An 11,404-nucleotide genomic window follows, 5' to 3' on the forward strand; every position below is an offset into this window, starting at 1 on the left:
TACAGTAAATTTACGCGGGTTGCCTGAGCCACAACAAACGATCACAACCAAAAAAAGAAAACGGAAGTATGTAGGTTCTAATCTACCGCCAATGTCCCTTACTGCGAGTGACTCTACAGTGTGAGATTTACTGCAAAATATACGGGGTGGTAGTCTAGAGTCGGGACATGGGACTCATCCTTTCTTTTTGCATCGATCAATTTAAAGCGAAGCTTTGATGTTTTACCTGGTGGTTTCTGCAAAGCAAGACCCCCTGCAGGAAAGCTAACGTTCTCTGATGATAAGGATAAAAGATCACGGGGAAAGTGAATAAAAACGCTTCACTGTGGAAAGATAACCAGGGTCCACCTACATCACGAAGCTGGTATCGGCCTGGTTGTTCTCTTTTGACATGGTCGAGAGGCAGTCCCAGTTCAGACTGGAACAGAAGAATATGTCACCAAAAAGCTTCCCGTTCTGTCACCATCGGTGTATGATGGAGACTACAATATTTTCAGTGCTCTCTCGCAATAATTTATTTGATTGCTTTGGGAGCATTCACCTCGGCTGAAATCTTCAACACACGGGCGTTTGTGCTTTTCGCCTTCATAAAAAGCGACCGCCTTGTCCGGGGAATAGAAAACGCGTTGTTGTGCTCAGCAGCACAAAGCCTTATCCACTGAGGCACGGGGCAGGTAATCGAGATTTACAAGAATATAAAATCTGGAGTGGGATATCTGGGTTTGGTTTAGGGGTTGTGAAAAAAAAGATTGTTTTGTTCCAATGCTCACAATGCTAGCAAAAGAATATTCATCTGTCGCAAGTGAATGCATTCATAGGATTTGAACAGATGCAATCACAAAAAATGCAAACTTCCGAAAAAATATAATAAAGTGGTATATGAAAGAACAACTTTAAGCTATTAAAAAAAATGAAAAATAACACTTAAAATACTATACGAAATAGGTTCTCGCAAAGGCTGCATTTGAAACTTAGCTTGCCGGCAGCTTTGCAGGAAAGCGAATCTGTTCTAGACGAATGATGTAGAAAAAAAATCTAATCTGGTGTGCTCATGATTTCCAGTTTGCGTTACACCCCACCCTCACACACGTCGCCCTAGAGCGCTGGGAATGCGATGAGTGCGAGACAACAGAGTGCGAGACAACAGGCAACGCAGTTTTTGGTGCTCTACCCAATACCTGGATGATTTATTCCTTCTCTGGCGATATGTATACAATAGGGGGCCGCGGAACAGCATTCGCCGTTGATGTGTTACTTTGCTTTTGATTGGGCACAGCTTGGTACACAAATCAGCTCTTGCTATTTTCTTGTGCTGTGCTTTTATTACGTCAGCGTGGGGTACCACCGCCGTATCGTGGGGTCCGACGTAACCAGTGACATAAGACTTTGCAGTGCCACATTGGCAGTGACTTGGCATTGCCACTCATAGTTGCCTGCATGCGTGCCATGCAATTGCATACGACCTATTACAAAGGAGCATATTTTGGGTAGCGTGTTAGCGCCATTCTGGTATTGAGAAGCAACCATTTAAGCACCTCCGTCTTTAGCAAGAGTGAACAAGAATGCAAGATGAACAGAGTTGATAAATCATTGACATGAACCACGAGCCAATGCCCGGTCTTTGTCTTTCTTCAACTGTGCAGCACGCGGAGGCATCAGTCGCTGCGTCTCCACGCACAACAGGGTTTGTAGTTGGGCAAGTTGGTACATAACTTTAACAAAACAGCGCGAAGCACGGAACAAAGGGAAGATGAAGACAAAACAAGCGCTGACTATCAACTGTTTATTTGAAAGCAAAGAACGAAATATATAGGCGAAATGTTATCAAAGAGTAGCCGTGCGCATGATCAGTGAATGAATTAGGCTATATTCTAGCAGAGGGAAAGTCACATTCAATGGAAGACGCTATCTTGACAAGTATGATTTTTCTTTTTCCAGGAGAGCTACTGAAGGGGTGCTTACACACGAGGTTCCTCTTTTGTGTATCGCAAACGCTTCACAAAATTCGCGCGTGCGCTGACCCTTGTATCTTCGTAAGATACTACATTTGTCGAACTGTGGTGTACATCGGCAGGCCTTGACGTGTTGGGCAAGCATGCTGCCCGTGCCGGTCTTCAGTGTGTTGGCATGCTCCCTTAACCTGTCGTTGATGCACCGCCCGGTTTGTTCCACGTACGACTTGCCACAAGGCACCAAGGGGATCTCGTAGACCACCGCTTCCGGGCATTCGACAAAGGGCTTGGTGTGATTTACCTGGCATCCTTTCTCCGCTGCTTGATCTACATTCACTCTCCTGCAGAGCCCGCCCAATTTGTTGTGGGCAGAAAACAACAGCTGTACACCCAACCGTCCTACTATCCTTTTGAGTTTGTGGCAGACTCCGTGAATGTATGGAATTACTGCTATTTTCTTGCGGCTTTCTTGCGGCGTTTCCGGTGCGGCAATCTTCCTCGTGTTGCTCAAAAGTTTGCTGGCTATGCTGCTAAGAAGGTGATCTGGGAATCCGGCGGCAGAAAGACGCTGGACTTGCACGGTGAAAGTTGTCTGAACGGTGTGTCCGCAGTACCGAACCAGTGCATTCTTCATAACGGACGTGGCGACCCCCCGCTTCACAACCTTAGAATGAGCTGACGAGTACGGGAGCAGGTTCTTCTTGGAACGCGGGGAATATGTCCAACACAGGTGTTCAGGGCTCAGTTGAAAACAAAGGTCGACGAATTGTAGCTTCTCACCATCGGGCTCCTCCTTAGGGAGGTCGAAGTCGCAGTACACTGTTGAAAAAATGTCGAACAGTTTTTCAACTTCTTGTGGATTGTGCCTTTGGGGTGCCTGGAAGATTATTAAGAAATCATCAACGAACCGGAACACCCTCACAGCTGCTGTGTCCTGCAGAGCTTCAAGCAGTTTTCTATCCAGGTGTGCTAGAAGCAGGTCACTAAGGACCGGAGCTGGACAGGAGCCTATGCATACTCCCTTCTTCTGTATGTACAGGTCGCCTTCAAAAAGAACATACATGGACCGCAGATAAAAGGCCAGCAACTGAAGGAAGCCATCAACGCTCACCCCGAAGGAATTTTGAAACCTGGTTGGACCGAAAGAATCTATTGCTTCTTGCACCACTTCGAAAATTGGTTCGTGTGGTAGAGAGTAGTAAAGATCTTGTACGTCTACCGAGAACGCACTGACCTTGTTTAGGTCCTCAGCCTTCAAGAAGTCCGACACATCTTGCGGTCTGCGAACGAGAAAAGGATCCTCTACAGCCAGCACTGAAAGGGACTTCTGTAGATAGCTGCCAAGGCAACGTTGCCAGGTTCCTTGCTTCGACACAATGCCCCTAAAGGGACACTCGGCCTTGTGAGTTTTCGCGCTAAAGAACACATTCAGACTGAGGGAACAGCTGTTCTTCACAGCGCCTGCCAACTTAAGGAGCCCCACGTCCTCACAAAGTTTCATTGCCTCTTTCTTCACTTGACGTGGCCGAACCTCAAGGGCAGCTTTGAAGTTGCCCTGGATAGCAACCCTCGCCTTCTGGCTGTAGAGAGCGGCAGGTACCACCACAAAACTTCCCTCTTTGTCAGACTGCACCAACTTTTCATCGGCTTCCCGCAAGGCTTTTACCATCTGTTTAGAGCGAACTGCTTCGTTGCTCCTCACAGTCTCTGGGAGGATGTCGACGCCTTCGCTGACGCACCTATTGACGTCTTGTTCGTTTGCCCTTGAGGCGGTGCTTCTAACCAAAGAAAGCAGTTCATTCTTGTCCAGGCTCGGATGAACGCAAAACTTGGGGCCACGCTGCAAGACTTTTGCAACAAAATCTGGAACGTCGGCATTCCCCATCACGTTGAGCGAATACGCAGGGGAAGAGGGGCGTGTCTCTCTTGGGAGGAAACACAGCAGCTGTTGCCAAGCGAACTCTGTCACCTGTGACGCCGTCCGTAGCTCTCTGACGAAGCGTGCAACACCTCCCCCAGGAGGGGCATCCTTGAAGCAGGCAAGACGCAGGCACTCTCGGAAGTATCTTGCTTGGTAGCCGCACTCAGCCCGAAGAACCCGGCACAAGCGTAGGCCATGTCCTTGTGATGGAGCCAAAGGTCCTACCAGGAGGGCGACGTCGGGGGGAACGAGCGAATTCCTGATACTGTAGCTGTACATGCGCGCACGGCACGAAGATGAAGCTATAAGCCTGATGCACATAATGATGTCTTGAAAACACACTGAAGAAATTGGGCCCGATGTACGAGAAAGAAACTGCAGCAGGGTTTGTAGTTGGGCAAGTTGGTACATAACTTTAACAAAACAGCGCGAAGCACGGGACAAAGGGAAGATGAAGACAAAACAAGCGCTGACTATCAACTGTTTATTTGAAAGCAAAAAACGAAATATATAGGCGAAATGTTATCAAAGAGTAGCCGCGCGCATGATCAGTTAATTAATTAGGCTATTTGCTACCAGAGGGAAAGTCACATTCAATGGAAGACGCTATCTTGACAAGTATGATTTTTCTTTTTCCAGGAGAGCTACTGAAGGGGTGCTTACACACGAGGTTCCTCTTTTGTGTATCGCAAACGCTTCACAAATTTCGCGCGTGCGCTGACCCTTGTATCTTCGTAAGATACTACATTTGTCGAACTGTGGGGTACATCGGCAGGCCTTGACGTGTTGGGCAAGCATGCTGCCCGTGCCGGTCTTCAGTGTGTTGGCATGCTCCCTTAACCTGTCGTTGATGCACCGCCTGGTTTGTCCCACGTACGACTTGCCACAAGGCACCAAGGGGATCTCGTAGACCACCGCTTCCTGGCATTCGACAAAGGGCTTGGTGTGATTTACCTGGCATCCTTTCTCCGCTGCTTGATCACATTCACTCTCCTGCACAGCCCGCCCAATCTGTTGGGGGCAGAAAACAGCAGCTGTACACCCGACCGTCCTACTATCTTTTTGAGTTTGTGGCTGACACCATGAATGTATGGAATTACTGCTATTTTCTTGCGGCTTTCTTGCGGCGTTTCCGGTGCGGCAATCTTCCTCGTGTCGCTCAAACGTTTGCTGGCTATGCTGCTAAGAAGGTGATCTGGGAATCCGGCGGCAGAAAGACGCTGGACTTGCACGGTGAAACTCGTCTGAACGGTGTGTCCGCAGGACCGAACCAGTGCATCCTTCATAACGAACGTGGCACACCTGGATATAAAACTGCTTGAAGCTCTGCAGGACACCGCAGTTGTGAGGGTGTTCCGGTTCGTTGATGATTTCTTAATAATCTTCCAGGCACCCCAAAGGCACAATCCACAAGAAGTTGAAAAACTGTTCGACATTTTTTCAACAGTGTACTGCGACTTCGACCTCACTAAGGAGGAGCCCGAGGGTGAGAAGCTACAATTCCTCGACCTTTGTTTTCAACTGAGCCCTGAACACCTGTGTTGGACATATTCCCCGCGTTCCAAGAAGAACCTGCTCCTGTAATCGTCAGCTCATTCTAAGGTTGTGAAGCGGGGGGTCGCCACGTCCGTTATGAAGAATGCACTGGTTCGGTCCTGTGGACACACCGTTCAGACGAGTTTCACCGTGCAAGTCCAGCGTCTTTCTGCCGCCGGATTCCCAGATCACCTTCTTAGCAGCATAGCCAGCAAACTTTTGAGCGAAACGAGGAAGATTGCCGCACCGGAAACGCCGCAAGAAAATAGCAGTAATTCCATACATTCATGGTGTCAGCCACAAACTCAAAAAGATAGTAGGACGGTCGGGTGTACAGCTGCTGTTTTCTGCCCCCAACAAATTGGGCGGGCTCTGCAGGAGAGTGAATGTAGATCAAGCAGCGGAGAAAGGATGCCAGGTAAATCACACCAAGCCCTTTGTCGAATGCCAGGAAGCGGTGGTCTACGAGATCCCCTTGGTGCCTTGTGGCAAGTCGTACGTGGGACAAACCGGGCGGTGCATCAACGACAGGTTAAGGGAGCATGCCAACACACTGAAGACCGGCACGGGCAGCATGCTTGCCCAACACGTCAAGGCCTGCCGATGTACACCACAGTTCGACAAATGTAGTATCTTACGAAGATACAAGGGTCAGCGCACGCGCGAAATTTGTGAAGCGTTTGCGATACACAAAAGAGGAACCTCGTGAGTAAGCACCCCTTCAGTAGCTCTCCTGGAAAAAGAAAAATTATACTTGTCAAGATAGCGTCTTCCATTGAATGTGACTTTCCCTGTGTTAGCAAATAGCCTAATTCATTCACTGATCATGCGCGCGGCTACTCTTTGATAACATTTCGCCTATATATTTCGTTCTTTGCTTTCAAATAAACAGTTGATAGTCAGCGCTTGTTTTGTCTTCATCTTCCCTTTGTCCCGTGCTTCGCGCTGTTTTGTTAAAGTCCACGCACAACCCTATTCAGCCTCAAAAACCGACCTGTACTCTGCCGTGCAGGCGTTATTGTTTATAGTTGGTAATTTCTAGTGCACATGAGATCACAGCCACAGTGTTTTTGTTTTAAACATCAACCGGCCCGTGCGACCAATGATGTTAATGCTGAATATGTGTGAGAAGGCTAAGCCCAACCCGGACACTGGAATGGAAAAACGTTTGAAGAGCTTCCCAGTGGTCAAAAAAATTCACAAAAGGCTAGGTGAAAATGAACTTAAGCTAAACATTTTAATGGTGCTTTCATCCAAGGTAAGGAGCAACATTCTAAAGTGTCTAGTCTTCAGAAATCTGTTTGGAAATTGGAAGCGACGTTGGTTGATTGGGAGAATCACAGCCGACGTATTAACGATCTAGTTGAAGAGAAGCCTTTGTAAACACCTCATGATCTAACGCTTAGTGTATATGAAGACGCATTTAAAAGCGTTGTGGGTGTAAGTATTGTCTACTCATGGCATACACAGGATTGACAGGAAGAAAAACGTTTGATTACTGCCCGTGGTGTTAAAATCAATGCCCTACTACAAGGATGTCTTCATTTTCAAAAAGTGTTCTAAACACAAGGCAACCTTCTTCCTGTATCGGAGCATTTTTCAGCATCTACTGGGCAAAACAATTATGGGGTAACGCAGCCGCGGAAAAAAAGTGGTTGGCACGTAAGGCTAGCTTACGATGAGATCGAAAATAATTACGTTTTTCATGGCTGGGATGACGCTCTGAAGTACAGGCAAGCTGTTAGTGATCGCGACGAAAGTGAATGTTCTAAAAACAATTTCGAACTTTCCTTTGTCGCGGCTGCAGTGAGCTCTCACTGACATCCGCACATGACGACTGCTGATACTTCCCTCTTAATTCCGAGCATACGAAGGGCTGCTCGCTATCGGGATGTCTTGAAAGGCGCCATCGATGCAGATTCCGCAGATATTAAAATTTCGAAAGGTACGGGTTTCAACGATTCCGTGCGAGACAGCGAAATATGTTACTCGCAAAAGTGGTACTGATTGTTTAGATGCGACAATGCAGGTAGCCATGGTGGTGGGGTCTAGGTAGCTGTTTAAGACAGCCATCAATGTTTGGGTAAAATATAGCCTCAACCCTCGAGTTTAGCCATCAATGTTTAGGTAACATATAGCCTCCACCCTCGAGTTTATTGGTGTACATATCAGACCTGAATTTCGGAAGCTTTTGTTCTGCGACTCTAACCCTCCGCTCGCACTGGTTTCGTTAAGTCCATGAAGGACGCTGGTAATACTGCGCAGAACGTGTTGCATAATGAAATTTTTCTATAGATGATTGTATTTTATTAAAATCGACGTGTCTAACCCATTTGATGTCAAAAGTGACAAGCCGAGTGAGCCATGCAATTTTTTAGCATTCTGTTTTTAATTGTTATTAAAACAGCTCATGAGCGAACCCAGTCATGTAACATCATCCGCGTCCAACCCGTTTGATTGATAGCTAACATCACCAAATCTTATGCCAAGAATAACCCGCCTACTTGCAATTAGCGACAATTCTTTACTCAACGTTACATTAGGGTGACCTGAAGACGGATCAGCTAGTTCAAGAAACACGATTTGTAATTCGTAAAAGAAAACTTTGGTGTCAATATTAAAACTGAAAGCGTATGACCTAATTCAAGAAACACTATTTGAAAATATGCAAACACCAAATTTGGGGTGACAATAATGCCCCAGAGGAGTTTATTGACACATATATACCCTTTTTGATGAACGTTCGGTCGAGAAAAGCTTGTATGTTCGAAAAATAGGCTCCATAGTTATTTGGCAGACATTCCAGGAAAAACCATGATCACAAATTTACATTTCCGGTGGTATGACTAAACGGGAAAAAGACTTGCAAACAAAAAGCGCTTAATGGTGCTTAAAGGATATTCATTTGCAAAACCTAAAGCTTAGTGAAGGCTATGTGAAAACCGCAGAATATGTCAATAAACTCTTAAGGCAGCCAAAAACAAGTTTTTGTACTGGTGTTTTGCTGTTGAAACTAGCAAATATTCCAAAAAGAAGTAGCATAGCACACAAAACATACAGATTGGTAATATTTTTCCATGACTATCCGTTAGCTCCTGTCTTGCCAAATTGATGTTCCGACTTGCCTAAGAAAACATATATGCTGGCTTTTTCTACAATCCGGAACAAATATGTATCATAAAAAAGCTGTCAAACTATGCTTCAAAAGGAGGATATCACTCTTGACTTTATTGCCATTCTTACAACAATTATTCTTTTCAAAATCAGTAGTTGTAATGCAACAGAATATAACAGGTCAAATAATAAGATATACTGAAATTTCCTCAGCTAAGATTTTGTGGCAAATACTTAAAAATTCCTACAGACTTGGATTCTACCCGAAGACGGGTTGATGGGTAACCTGGTTTCACTTCACAAATCAAGGGATAAGAACGCCGCGAATAATTTCGACCAATATCGGTAAACAGTTTTTTTTAACCAGATCATCGAGCACATCATATTTCCGCACTTAACACGTTTCTTGGAATTATTGTCTCTTTTCACAGTGGCAGAATGAGAAAGTTACTCTTTGTAAAAAACCGCTATTACCTTCACTCATTACTCATTTAAGAGAAATGTCTGGAAGTAGATTGTACTGATGTAGACTCCTCCAAAGCTTTTGGTAAATTGCCGAGAATATTGTGCCTTGACATACTGACATGGGTGAAATAATTTCTTACAAATCGCTCCCCGTGTGCCTTTGCTAACGATCACTGTTCATACATTATATTTGTTACGACAGGTGTACCCTAATGATCGGTATAAAGGCCTCTGCTCTTTCTACTATGTATTAGTGATTTACCGAATGCTATTGCCTCACCTGTTAAACTTCTTGCTGATGACTGCGTAAGTTACCGACAAGTCACCACTACTGATCACGGCGCCTTATTAAAAGGTGACCATGATCACATTCTGGCTTGGTGCATATATCAAAAATGACATATAACCCAACAAAATGGCAAGTCATGTGCCTTCCACTTTCAGTTTTGTCGGGTTCAATATCCACTGCGCTATACTACTGGTCGTTACCTCGTACAAATGCCATAGTATATTGCTAACTTCAATTCTTACCTGGAACAAACATGTAGCGTACATAACTGAAATGCAAACCGCGTGTTAGCTGTTTTAAAAAGAGTATCAAAGCATTAACGTTGTCAGGGAAGCTACTTCTTTACAACTACATTGGAGAGTTTAAACTTGCTTATGGGGTGCCAATTTGGAACCCACACAAGGAATTACCAACTGAATATCTTGAAACTGTTCAAAATCATGTAGCTGGTTTTAGTTCGGAAAATTATAACCTCTACCTAGTGTCACGACCCTGAAATGAAAAATGCATTATCACTACCCCAATTGAATTCAAGCCCAAAAGTAGCACGTCTTTGCCTAATCTCTAAAAGTTATCACAAGTAAACAGGCCCATACATTTCACTTCTAAGCGATCAATAATTTGGTGATGGAAACCTCATTCATGCTGGGTTCGCATTCCGCGTTGTCGCACTGCTGGCTTTTCCAATTCGTTTATCCACAACAAAGAATCGGACTGGAACTACCTACCAGTATCAACGCGGAGATAAGCGATTCTGAACAATTGGAAATACATTTGAATATTCTGTGTTTTATCAGCTGAGTGACGCATTCCATTCCCTTTTCCCTATGTTCTCATGAACGTATCAGTACACTAGTCAATATATTTCGCTTCTGTACTTTCTCTTGCAAATATGTTCTTCGGTGTACTGTTGACTAAAGCATTTACCCTTGCATTGCAATGCCGTAATTGTTTAGAACACGCGTCACTGATTTGTCTGGATTACAGATTTTTCTTTGCTTCTACACAATTACTAAGTTGTCCTGTGTTCGTCTTTTTTGTTTGGTTTGTACAGCTCACGTACAACTCTTCTCAGTAATGCCCCATGGGCCGTAAGGGTAACCTTAATAAATGAGGATATAACTGAACAAACTGTGTGAAACAGGTCAGGTATTTATCCTTCTTATCTCCCTATCAACAATTTGACAAAATGTCTCCAGTAAATCACGCATTCACGTTTTCAAGGGTGGCGTCAATTTGCAATTAAAAAGTACAATTTTTTGTGCCCTCAAGTTCTGCCAAGCATGTGTGACAGCGCAGTATAGAAAGCTCTTAATTAGAGAAAAGCAGAGAAGTCTGCCAGCATGTTACCGCGTTCATGCTACTTTGCAGGGTTGGCCGGAGGGAATAAAGTTGAAATAGTAAGAGAGGCGGAATGGAGAGAAGAAAAAATAAAATTAAAAAGTTTTAAAAAGGAGGTGGCGTGTTTTAGGCACCGTCAGTGCGAAACGTGAGAAGTCTATAGACGGTTGCACAGTGCGGGGATGTTTGCTTCTATATCAGCCCAACGTCGCCGATGTGATTAAGGCATCAAAATAGCGATTAGCATTTTGCGCTGAGACGAGGGAGATGACCATGGTCCAAGAGCGCTTTTAAAGTTACGGAAGTGTGGTTGAGACACTCTATCTTTTTTACACGGTTGTTACTTGCTTGACTGTGTCTAGGGATCTCTAGTAAAATATGCTCGATGGTTTCTCGTGAACCACAGTGGTGACAATACGAGTTCGAGGTTACGCCAAGGCAATAGCGTTAGGTATGTGTGAGCGCTACGTGGAGACGTGATCGATTGAGAAAAGACTCTACGCGACGTTGAATTCGATCCGGTAGCCTCAGTGCCAAATGTGGGTGGGTCAAGATGATACAGGAATGGGTGCTGGTTTTCCTAGAGAGACCAAGCTATGCTTCTTTTCCTGAAAACAAGCTCAGTTGTAGTCTCCAGGCATCGTGTTTCTTGAAGAAAATGCTCCTTACGTTCCACAGTTGTAATCTTCTCTTGACAGAATCATCTGTATTTTCATTGCCACTGTGGGCAGCTATCCACTGCTGTATCACGCGGTGCCTGGCGAGGCAGACTAGATGATGCGGGTA

The sequence above is a fragment of the Haemaphysalis longicornis genome, unplaced genomic scaffold (genome assembly GCF_048455015.1).
Source record: "Haemaphysalis longicornis isolate Haplotype H1 unplaced genomic scaffold, Haemaphysalis longicornis Haplotype H1 scaffold_15, whole genome shotgun sequence".
In the NCBI taxonomy this organism is placed as follows: domain Eukaryota; kingdom Metazoa; phylum Arthropoda; class Arachnida; order Ixodida; family Ixodidae; genus Haemaphysalis; species Haemaphysalis longicornis.